We start from the raw sequence: 12,862 nt of genomic DNA, 5'->3' as shown, positions 1-12,862 counted from the left end.
TTCACTAATGTCCTCCAGACCCACAGCATGTATTTGACTCTTAACTGCCCTGTGGGCAGTTAGGGATGGGTAATAATTGCTAACGTAGCCAGCAATGCTCCTTTAATATTTTCCATGCAATTGAATGCACCCTCTCTATTTAGTTTAAAGCCCTATCCACAACCCTAGTTATGTGATGCACCAGGACACTGGTTATAACATGATTCAGATGGACTCCATCCCGTTGGAACAGCTCCCTCCTTCCCCAGTGCTGGGGCCAGAGTTCAGTGAATTCGAACCCGTTTCTCCCACACCATTCTTTGAGCCACATATTTACCTCATTAATCTTGTTGGCTCTGTGCCAATTTGTTTGTGGCTCAGGTAGTGATCCAGAGATTATTACTTTTTTGGTTCTGCTTTTCAATTTAATCCTCAACTGCTCATATTCCCTCAGCAGAACCCCTCTCCTCTTTCAACCGATATTGTTTGTACCTATCTGGATAATGATGACTGGAACTTTCCTCTCCCATTCCATGTTCCTGTCAGCCCAGATGAGATATCCTGAACCTGGGCAATAGCCAGGCAACACAGCCTTTGGGAATCTCGATCCAGGCCACAGAGAACAGTATCTGTTTTCCCCTGACTATCCTATCCCTGATTACAAAGTCTTTTCTCCCCACCCCCCACTTCCCCACCCTCCCAACTTATATAACTCCATCTACTGTGGACCTAGGGTCAATTTTTCCATCCATCCTACAGCCTCCTCTCTCATCCACACAGGGACCAAGAATCTCAAACCTGTTAGACATGATCAAGAGCTAATGCTCCTTTAGCACTATCTCCTAGATCCCTTTACCTGCCTTTCTCACATTCACAACCCCCATCCTTGACTATTGATCATAAGGGTGTAACTGGCTCCTGAAACATAGCATCCAGGAAAATCTCTCCCTCCCTGATGTGCCTCAATGTTTGAAGTTCAGACTCCAGCTCATCAAGCCAGAGTTCCTCAAGTAAGCAACACTTGTGACAGAAGTGGTCACTATGAACCACAATGAGGACCACCAACTCTCACATCATGCAGTTACAGCACACTGCCTGACACAGCGTCTCTATTTTAATGCCTTCATTTTTAGTTTGATTTTTAAAAATTGCATACTGTTGATTTCATTTGTAGCCTGTAAATATTTCCCCTTTTGTCTCTCAATTCAAAAGGCAGAAGTTAGGTCAAGTCATAAAGCTGTACAGCGCGGAAGCAAACCCTTCAGTTCAACTCATCCATGCTGACCAGATATCCTAAACAAATCTAGTCCCATTTGCCAGCATTTGGCCCTTATCCTTCAAAACACTTCCTATTCATATATCCATCCAGATGGCTTTTAAATGTTGTAATTGAACAGCCTCCACTATTTCCTCTGGCAGCTCATTCCATACAAGCACCACCCTCTGCATGAGAAAGTTGCCCTTTAAGTCCCTTTTAAATCTTTCCCCTCTCACCTTAAACATACACCTACTAATTTTGGACTCCCCCACCCTGGAAAAAAGACTCTCCCATCCTCGAAAGACGCTATCCATGCCCCTCATGAGTTTATAAACCTCCATAAGGTCACCCCTCAGGTTCCAATGCTCCGGAGAAGGGACGGCACAGGAGCTCAGTGGTTAGCACTGCAGCCTCACAGCACCAGTGTCCACGTTCAATCCCACCCTCGGGTGACTGACTGTGTGGAGTTTGCACTTTCTCCCCGTGTCTGCGTGGGTTTCTTCCGGGTGCTTCGGTTTCCTCCCATAGTCCAAAGATGTGCAGGCTAGGTGGATTGACCATGCTAAATTTCCCATAGTGCCCAGGGATGTTTAGGTTAGGTGGGTTAGACATGGAAAAATTCAGGGGTAAGGGAATGGGTCTAGTTGGGATGCTCTTTGGAGGGGCAGTGTAGACTTGCTGGGCCGAATGGCCGTTTCCACACAGTAGATATTCAATGCTCTAATATAGCCCCGGCCAATTCAGCTCCTCCCTATCACTCAAAACCTCCAACCCTCACAACATCCTTGTAAATCTTTCCTGAAACCTTTCAAATTTAACCACATTATTCCTGTAGCAGGGAGACCAGAATGGAACACAGTATTCCAAGAGTGGTCTAACCAATATCCTGTAAAGCCACAACATGACCTCCCAACTTCTTCCCTCAATGCACTGACCAATAAAGACAAGTGTACCAAATGCCTTCTTCACCATCACGTCTACCTGCAACTCCATCTTCAAGGAACTATGAACCTGCATCTGAAGGTCTCTTTGTTTGGCAACGCTCCCCAGGACCTTACCATTAAGAATATTATAGCTGCCCTGATTTGCCTTTCCAAAAATGCAACACCTCCCATTTATCTAAATTAAACTCCATCTGCCACTCCTCAGCCCATTGATCCATCTGATCAAGGTCCCTTTGTACTCTGAGGTAACCTTCTTTGCTGTCTACTATACCACCAATTTCGGTGTCATCAGCAAACTTACTAAACATACTTGCTCTACTCACATCAAAATCATTTATATAAATGGCAAAAAGCACAGAACCCAGCACCAATACCTTCAGCACACCACTGGTCACAGGCTTCTAGTCTGAAATACAACCCTCTGTCTCCCACCTTTAAGCTTATATTTTATGCAAATGGCTAGCTCTCCCTCGATCACGTGATCTAACCTCGCTAAACAGTATACCATGCGGAGCCTTATTGAACACCTTGCTGAAGCCCATGTAGACAATGTCTACCACTCTGCCTTCATCAATTTTGTTGCTCTTCAAAAAATCCTGAATCAAGTTAGTAAAACATGATTTCCTATGCACAAAGTCATATTGACTATCCCTAAGCAATCTTTGCCTTTCTAAATACATGCAAATCCTATCCCTCAGGATCCCCTCCAACAGCTTACCCTCCACTGACGTCAACCTCACCAGTCTGTAGTTCCCTGGATCTCCCTTACCAACTTTCTTAAAGAATGGTGCTACATTAGCCACTCTCCAGTCTTTTGGCACCTCACCCGTGCCTATTGATGATGCAAATATCTCAGCAAGGGGCCCAGTAATCACTTCCCTAGCTTTCTACAAAGTTCTCGGATATACCTGATCAGCTCCTGGGGATTTATCCACCTTCATGCATTTTAAGGCATCCAACACTTCCTCCTCTGTAATGCACAAATAGGAAGAGTTTAGCGGGATATGGGCTAAATGCTGGCAAATAGGACTAGATTAATTTAGGATGTCTGGTTGGCATGGATCAAAGCGGGGTCTGTTTCCATGCTCTATAACACTATGACTGTAGAAGCAGCATCTGGATGATCACGTCAAATGTCAAGGTGTAGTAGATGTGCAGATAAATGGAATTGGTGTAGTTTCACGTTTGTTGGTTGACATAGACATGGTGGGCCGAAGGGCCTGTTCCTATGCTGTGTGACTGTATGACTCTGACATGAAGAAGCTTTACAGTTCATCTTGTGTTGATGCAGTCATATTCTGCTCTCGTGGAATGGTCGATTTCATACATCCACAATGTATCGAGGCACAAAGGAATCAAGAACATGACTGACTTTAAACAGTGGTGAAAAATTACAGATTAATATTTCTTCCATGCCAGTCCCTAGTGGTGTAATCAGCAAACAACATTAAACAAAAATTATGCAAAAATATTCAATAGCAATAGAAACAATAGATGATCAAAATTAATCCCAATTCTTTGGTTTGATTGGAAGTATTAAAGATGGTGAAATTTGCTCTTCATCACAATGTGAAGAGCTTTCATGATTGATGACTTCAAGATTTAAAAAGTACTGGAGTCGAATTTAATTTGTTTAACAAAATTTCAATGCCCTAATTATCTGCAGTGCAGCATTCGCTGTCTAAACTGCTGACATCTTGTGGCAAAATATTCCACAGCGTTGTTTTACTTACTGGGAGAAAACAAAAGAAATTTGAAAATATCGAAAGTCATTTAAACAGCTTCTTCTGTAGTTTCACGATAAACTGAATATGTTGCCAGTAAATGTACATGTCAGTTATTCTCAAACCAGCCAGCTAAGGAATTTTGTTGTCCACTGGTAAATATCATTAATAAAATGCTTGGACTCATTATTACTGTACACTAATGAAACACAAATATGAAGTGAAAGCAACTAAAGTAATTGGGGCACGAAATATGTTGCAAGAAAATGCGTAGTATGATAGTTCCCTCAAATGGTATATTATGATATACAGAAATCCATTCTAAAAAAACCCACTGGTATTGGAACCCAAATTTGGGATAGATATTTTATAATAACAATCTTCTGTATTTTGATTTTTCAGTAAGATGGATTCATCCTTAAGTTGCCCTCCTATCAGTTCTCATCTGCTTTGGTTAAAGCGCCTCCTAACAAAAAGTAGCATTGAATTGTCATTGCTAGCACTGAGCTTAGGTTGCTTTGAAGCTGTCTATCAGAAAATACACATTATGATGAATGTTACTCTCCCTTTAGCTCTATCTCTCCATCCCAATCTAGGGGACTAGGTTCTGTTTGACTCTCATGTTTACAATTCATTTCATTGTATTTGTTGCTTTTGTTGAAGGATGAAACCCAGAGCTGGTACATGGTTCATCACATTGAGACTTCATTGCATTGTCCCCACGCTTCCATGTTAAACCTAGCTGCTTAAATCTCATTTTATTTTCATTTCTGGGGCCTTGTCAATGTAATGTAGGTAGGCTTGCCTGCTGCCAGTCATCTTACAAACTTTTTTTAAAAAAATGCACTCATGGGTATTGCTGTTTGGGCAGCATTTATTACCCATCCCTGGCTGCCTTTAATCTGAGTGACTTGCTAGGCCATTTTAGAGGGTAGTTGAGAGCCAACTACATTGCTGTGGGTCTGGAGTCACATGTAGACCAGACGTGGTAAGGATGGCAGATTTCCTTACCTGAAGGAGATTAGTGAACCAGATGGGACCTTTCCCCCCAAGAATGCATTCATCAGTAGATTTTTAATTCCAGATTATTATTGAATTCAAATTACATCACCTGTCACGGCAGGATTTAAAACCAGGTCCACAGAACACTCATTAAGTTTCTGGATTAATAACCTAGCAGTATTACCATTAGGCCCGATGATTTCACATGATACATGTGACAGACCTTAAAGAACATGGAAACCAACTTATGGAATATCTCTGAAATGTGAATATGGAGAAGGGAAAGGGTCAGCTGGACAGAAAAAGTAACAAATGATGAATGTTGAATAGAGTGAATGAACAAATACATTTGTTGGATTTAATTAGGAAATGAGGAAACCTGGTTAAGCCACATTTTAAGACAGACGATTTTCCAGGAAGAGAATGTCAATGTTAAATGAGTTGAAATTGAAAGGAATTTACTGATACTGAAACAATAGCACAGGAGAGAGAGAGATCGAGAGCAAGAGAGAGCGAGAGAGCGAGTGAGAGATCTGGAAATACTATGAGCCAAGAGTCAGTCTTCAGGCACAATGATGGTAGTAGGTTATAAAATACACAACACTTGCTCAAGGTGCTACTATTTTCTTTTCTAAATCATTTTTGGTTATTTCAACACTTTATTACATGAGATAGCAAAAGAAACCAAGATTCACAGAGGGAAAAATGATTATGCAAACCTCTATCCTAACAAACTGTCGCACAGTGCGTTGGAGTGCAAAGTTCTGTTTCCTTGTGCTGCCTTGGTAACCTAATTGTTATCATCAACATTTAAACCACCCAATTACAAGTGTTAAATTGCCCTGTTAAGACCAGAAGTTGAACAGGACTCAGAATAAGGACACAGCTGGATTGCTGCTTGTTAATTATAAAAATGGTCACAGATGTTTTGAAGAATCTCTTCTTGAGTGTATATAGCACAGAGAACACAGCACCAACAAAATTAAATCTATAGTGACCAACATATTGGGAGCTGAAACCTGTCTGTACTGGGGACACATGTCACATGATTGTGGAAGTCTATTCCTATAGGTGTAATAAGCAGCAAAGAAATTGCACTTACCTCAGGAAATGTGCCCTCTTTGAGGTAGAATTTCCCCTCTCCCGACAAGTAGCAAAGAGGATCTTCCAGCATCCAGAAGCTGTTAAATCAGAAAATTGATTAAATAGCCATTCACATTTCTGTCAAACAGCAAACTAGGAAAGGAATTTAAATCTACTTAATATTATTTATTTTTGAGTGAGTTTCTGGTTACAAAATAGATTAGTAAAATGGCATTAAGACAGAAGTTAAAATACCAAGTAACTTTTTTAAATAAAAGAGGTTTTTCAAAAATGGGATTTTTTATTGTAATGGAAACATTTGATATACAATTAGTTTGCAGGGCCAGGGAGGCTATTCAACAATGATTATGAACTCAGTTCATCAAACCCAGTTAGATCTTGTTCTTCATTGCAACCCTTTCCTCAAGGGTTTTTACAGTAAATATTACTGATTGTTTCAGAATTGCACTCCAGAGCAAGGGACCTCAAAAGTTCACTTTGTGGAAAAAGCATAGAATTACTGACAGCCGTTTCCAATTTCCATGTTTAAGTGTATACATGTGGAGTTCCAAACATTACTATCAGCCTCAGTAGAATGTTGAAAGTTCTGCAATTGTTGTCACAACAAAACCCAGACCATGATATACAACTGATGTCACCAGCTCTGTTTGTTAACGATGAGTACCAGCAATTGCATAACCGATTGTGGCATTACTCCCATCACCAGGACTCACCATTGTTAACTTATTTTGGTGTGTTCCCTGATGACTGTTTTCTGACAATGAAATTGTGCTTTCAGTGCCCTCTCCAAAAACTGGAATTTCTTTTTATATCTAGGACTGGTCTCTCACTTTAGTTTGTAAATGGAGACAAAGCTGAAACATGAGACAACAATCAGGGAGGAAGAAACTGTGACTTTGAAATGGGACTAAGGACTAATCAGTTCCCTAAGGTGTGGCATCTCGTCACCCTACAAACCCCTCCCACCCTGAGGCAAGATGGCTCACCTCCAAGAACTGCCAACCAATCAGAGGACAGCTGTTCAGTCCCACTAGTGCTACTGGGAGCAGTGGTAACTGTTGGAATTGTACTAGACCAAGGAATGGAAACATTGCTGAAGCAAGGTCAAGGGCACGGGTGAGTTGGGACCAATAAAGTAGGCTGCAGTGATGGGGTGTAATTGATCAACAGAAATTAGGTCTCTATGAAACCTACATTGTGCCGTAACATCAGGGCAAAGTATCTTCATATGGCAGAGCTCTTAATGGCATTTACTGGCGTAAAGCAAATGTAACAAAAACACTGTGTGAACCAAATTTATTTTTAATTGAAGGTTGAACAGTTGTTCTTAGATTTCTATAAACACCAGGAGTAAAGAACAGGGAACAAATTCAGGTTAAAGCATTCATGTCAGAATCAATAAGTTGACCTATAAATCTGCATGATGTTAGAAACTTTAAGTGTAAAAGAATTGTCTGACATTTTCAAACAGAATCACAGGTTTTTTGAATTTTCTGATGAGGAATTTAATGAAATGGGCATACTGTAGGAGTCATTTCTTTAGGTACATTTGTACAGTGTTTACCATAGGTTTTATTATATATATTGCATTTTGACAAAACATGAATGATTAAGTGTTGAGCTTATGCTCTGTGAACATCTTATAAAGGCTGAAATAAGGATAATGTAAATCAACACAATTTCTTACAGGAACGAAACATATCTGCAAGTAGCATATAAGTAGGAAGCACTTTAAATAATTACACGAAATATATGCCAAATAACATTTTCTTGCAATGGAACAGTGTTAATTCTGGAAAACTCTTTTAAATCATAAAATGAAAGGCAAATAATATCATAAGTGAATGAAAGAGAAAATATAAAAATAACAACTTACATTTTTATAGCGCCTTGAAAACACAAATCTGTGTACAATGATTTTTCAGGAATGTCATCAGACAAGAAAACACCAAGCCAATAAAAAGGAAATATTAACCAGGTGATCAAAAGCTTAACTAAAAATGTCTTAAGGAGCACCTTAAATAAATAGAGAAAGGTGGACAGGTCTAAGGAGCGAATTCCACTGTTTTGATCCTAGATGGATGAATACGTGACAATCAACAGTGAGGTAGTGTGTTTTGAGAAAGCATAAATGGCCAGAATTGGAAGAACATGGATCTATGAGTTTTGTAGAGCTGGACACAATTACAGAGACAAGACAGTCCCGGCCATGGAAGGACTGGTACATGAGCCTGAGAATTTCAAAAGCTAAGCCTTAATGGACCAAAAAGCTAACATAGGTCAATGGTTGATGAATGGACTAGAAATAGGAGTCAGAATTTTGAATGAGTTCAAATGTGTGGAGGACAGATTTGGCCCGGACAGCATTGGAATTGTCAGTTCTGGAGAGATTTCAAATATGAACCAGGCTTTCAGCAGAGAATGGACAGATATAGTGGGGATAGGGTGGAAATAGATGACCTAGGTTCCTCTGGGATTCTCACGTCATGGTTCAGTTGATGCAATGACTGGCTCGGGAGCTCAGGCAAAAAGCTGAAAGGCACAGAGGCAGTAGCGAAACTGAGAGATGCTGAGGAAGAGCAGGTATGGTGAGTACAAAACAGCTCCTGATATGTGTCAGTATCACTGAGGTGCAATAATAATGATAAGACATTCAAAAAGAACAGGACTGAACGCAAATCTTCCAAGAAAAATGAGGCAGGCTACTAATAAATGAAGCTGCTGAGAAATTTAACCATGTTTTATGGAATCAAAGAATCCCTACAATGTGGAAGCAGGCTATTCAACCCATCAAGTCCACGCAGACCCCAACCCCCTTACCCTATCCCTGGAACCCTGCATTTCCCATGAGTAATCTACCTGGATTGCACATCCTCAGACACTATGGACAATTGCAGTATGGCCAGTCCACCTAACCTACACATCTTTGGACTGTGGGAGGAGACTGGAGCACTCGAGCCCCTGGCAACGTGAGGCAGCAGTGCTGACCACTGAGCACCATACTGCCCTTAGAGCAGGAAATCTGCCATCCTCACCTCGTCTGCCCTACATGTGACTCCAGGACCACAGCAATGAGGTTGATCATCTGCCCCCCGAATTGGCTTAGCGAGTCATTCAGTTAAAGGTCAATTAGGGAAGAGCTCACAAAAGACAAAAGTATTCAGCTAAGGCATCAGTCTGAGAAGAAGAACTGAAAGCTTTGATCAGTTAAAATTGCAGTAATCATGACAAGCCCTATTTGATCCGATCAAGAATGCAAACAAATATGACTTCAAAATATGTGATTTAAATGTATTTGTTATCCTTGGGGATGTGGGGTTTACTGTGGTTTATGAATCTGTATGTTAGCAAAAATTTCTACAAATATATATTTTGATTATTCAGTTCTACCTAACTTTTCTTGAAGGCTATGATATTGACCCTACCTTAACTGTAGTTAACTGTGGAATACATAATATCTAGATTCAATTCCCAAATTAAGATTGCAAGCAGAATTACAGTAAGGTCTGGATACATCTTGTCAACATCTCTTATCTTTCTGGGTATTAATCATCACTTCCATCACCCTCTTCAGAATGTGCCATGATTCTTAAACCTGCCAGCTTCTTGTCCCTCTTAATATCAAAGTAAATCCAATTAATAACAAAATGTGAGACTGGATGAACACAGCAGGCCCAGCAGCATCTCAGGAGCACAAAAGCTGACGTTTCGGGCCTAGACCCTTCATCAGAGAGGGGGCTGGGGTGAGGGTTCTGGAATAAATAGGGAGAGAGGGGGAGGCGGACTAAAGATGGAGAGAAAAGAAGATAGGTGGAGACGAGAGTATAGGTGGGGAGGTAGGGAGGGGATAGGTCAGTCCAGGGAAGCTGCACAGGTCAAGGAGGTGGGATGAGGTTAGTAGGTAGGAGATGGAGGTGCGGCTTCAGGTGGGAGGAAGGGATGCGTGAGAGGAAGAACAAGTTAGGGAGGCAGGGACAGGTTGGACTGGTTTTGGGATGCAGTGGGTTGGAGGGGAAGAGCTGGGCTGGTTGTATGGTGCAGTGGGGGGAGGGGACGAACTGGGCTGGTTTTGGGATGCGGTGTGGGAAGGGGAGATTTTGAAGCTGGTGAAGTCCACATTGATACCATTGGACTGCAGGGTTCCCAAGCGGAATATGAGTTGCTGTTCCTGCAACCTTCAAGTGGCATCATTGTGGCACTGCAGGAGGTCCATGATGGACATGTCATCTAAAGAATGGGAGGGAGAGTTGCAATGGTTTGCAACTGGGAGGTGCAGTTGTTTATTGCGAACCGAGCGGAGGTGTTCTGCAAAGTGGTCCCCAAGCCTCCGCTTGGTTTCCCCAATGTAGAGGAAGCCACACCGGGTACAATGGATGCAGTATACCACATTGGCAGATGTGCAGGTGAACATCTGCTTAATATGGAAAGTCATCTTGGGGGCTGGGATAGGGGTGAGGGAGGAGGTGTGGGGGCAAGTGTAGCATTTCCTGCGGTTGCAGGGGAAGGTGCTGGGTGTGGTGGGGTTGGAGGGCAGTGTGGAGCGAACAAGGGAGTCACGGAGGGAGTGGTCTCTCCGGAAAGCAGACAAGGGTGGGGATGGAAAAATGTCTTGGGTGATGGGGTCAGATTGTAGATGGCAGAAGTGTCGGAGGATGATGCGTTGTATCCGGAGGTTGGTGGGGTGATGTGTAAGAACGAGGGGGATCCTCTTTGGGCGGTTGTGGCGGGGGTGGGGTGTGAGGGATGTGTTGTGGGAAATGCGGGAGACACAGTCAAGGGCATTCTTGACCACTGTGGGGGGAAAGTTGTGATCCTTGAAGAACTTGGACATCTGGGATGTGCGGGAGTGGAATGCCACATTGTGGGAGCAGATGCAGCGGAGGCGGAGGAATTGGGAATAGGGGATGGAATTTTTGCAGGAGGCTCTGGGTGGGAGGTCCCCTGAGGTGATGAGGTCATGAATGGTGTTGGAGATGATGGTTTGGTGCTCGGGTGTGGGGTCATGATCGAGGGGGCGGTAGGAGGTGATGTCGGAGAGTTGGCATTTGGCCTCGGCGATGTAGAGGTCAGTGCGCCATACTACCACTGCGCCGCCCTTGTCTGTGGGTTTGATGGTGAGGTTGGGGTTGGAGCGGAGGGAGATGAGAGCCGCCCGTTCTGCGGGGGAGAGGTTGGAGTGGGTGAGAGGGGTGGAGAGGTTGAGGCGGTTAATGTCTCGACGGCAGTTTGAGATGAAGAGGTCGAGGGAAGGTAGGAGGCCTCGGGGTGGTGTCCAGGAGGAGGACTTGTGTTGGAAGCGGGAGAAGGGGTCGGGCCGACGCCAACGGAACCCCACTCACTGCCGACACCGATGGAACCCCGCCCACGGCTGACGACCTCGTTGCTCCGCCCACAACCTCCACAGCCAGCAACCCCAGAGAAGACTGCCACACTGAACCCTGCCGCATCTTCACCATCCCCCCAGACCTTCCACTAACTGAGGACAAACGGTCAGTCCTTAGTAAGGGGCTCACCTTTGTCCCCCTACAACCACACATCAACGATTGCCAGTCACGGTTGGACATAGAACAGTTTTTCCATCGCCTTCGCCTCCACGTCTACTTCTTCCACCGGGAACCTAACCCTCCCTCCACTGACCCCTTCTCCTGCTTCCAACGCAAGTCCTCCTCCTGGACACCACCCCCAGGCCTCCTGCCTTCCCTTGACCTCTTCATCTCAAACTGCTGTCGAGACATTAACCGCCTCAACCTCTCCACCCCTCTCACCCACTCCAACCTCTCCCCCGCAGAACGGGCAGCCCTCCGCTCCCTCCGCTCCAACCCCCACCTCACCATCAAACCCGCAGACAAGGGTGGCGCAGTGGTCGTATGGCGCACTGACTTCTACATCGCCGAGGCAAAACGCCAAATCTCCGACACCACCTCCTACCGCCCCCTCGATCATGACCCCACACCCGAGAACCAAACCATCATCTCCAACACCATTCATGACCTCATCACCTCAGGGGACCTCCCACCCACAGCCTCCAACCTCATTGTTCCCCAACCCCGCACGGCCCGTTTCTATCTCCTTCCCAAAATCCACAAACCTGCCTGCCCTGGTCGACCCATTGTCTCAGCCTGCTCCTGCCCCACCGAACTCATCTCCACCTATCTGGACTCCATTTTCTCCCCTTTGGTCCAGGAACTCCCTACCTACGTCCGTGACACCACCCACGCCCTCCACCTCCACCAGGACTTCCAATTCCCTGGCCCCCAACACCTCATTTTCACCATGGACGTCCAGTCCCTATACACCTGTATTCCGCTTGCAGATGGCCTCAAGGCCCTTCGCTTCTTCCTGTCCCGCAGCCCCAACCAGTCCCCCTCCACCGACACCCTCATCCGACTAGCTGAACTCATCCTCACCCTCAACAACTTCTCTTTCGATTCCTCCCACTTCCTACAGACTAAGGGGTGGCCATGGGCACCCGCATGGGCCCCAGCTATGCCTGCCTCTTTGTAGGTTACGTGGAACAGTCCCTCTTCCGCACCTACACAGGCCCCAAACCCCACCTCTTCCTCCGTTACATCGATGACTATATCGGCGCCGCCTCTTGCTCCCCAGAGGAGCTCGAACAGTTCATCCACTTCACCAACACCTTCCACCCCAACCTTCAGTTCACCTGGGCCATCTCCAGCACATCCCTCACCTTCCTGGATCTCTCAGTCTCCATCCCAGGCAACCAGCTTGTAACTGATGTCCATTTCAAGCCCACCGACTCCCACAGCTACCTAGAATACACCTCCTCCCACCCACCCTTCTGCAAAAATTCCATCCCCTATTCCCAATTCCTTCACCTCTGCCGCATC

This window comes from Stegostoma tigrinum, chromosome 24, assembly GCF_030684315.1.
Source record: "Stegostoma tigrinum isolate sSteTig4 chromosome 24, sSteTig4.hap1, whole genome shotgun sequence".
Classification (NCBI taxonomy): domain Eukaryota; kingdom Metazoa; phylum Chordata; class Chondrichthyes; order Orectolobiformes; family Stegostomatidae; genus Stegostoma; species Stegostoma tigrinum.
This window is presented reverse-complemented; position numbering follows the sequence as displayed.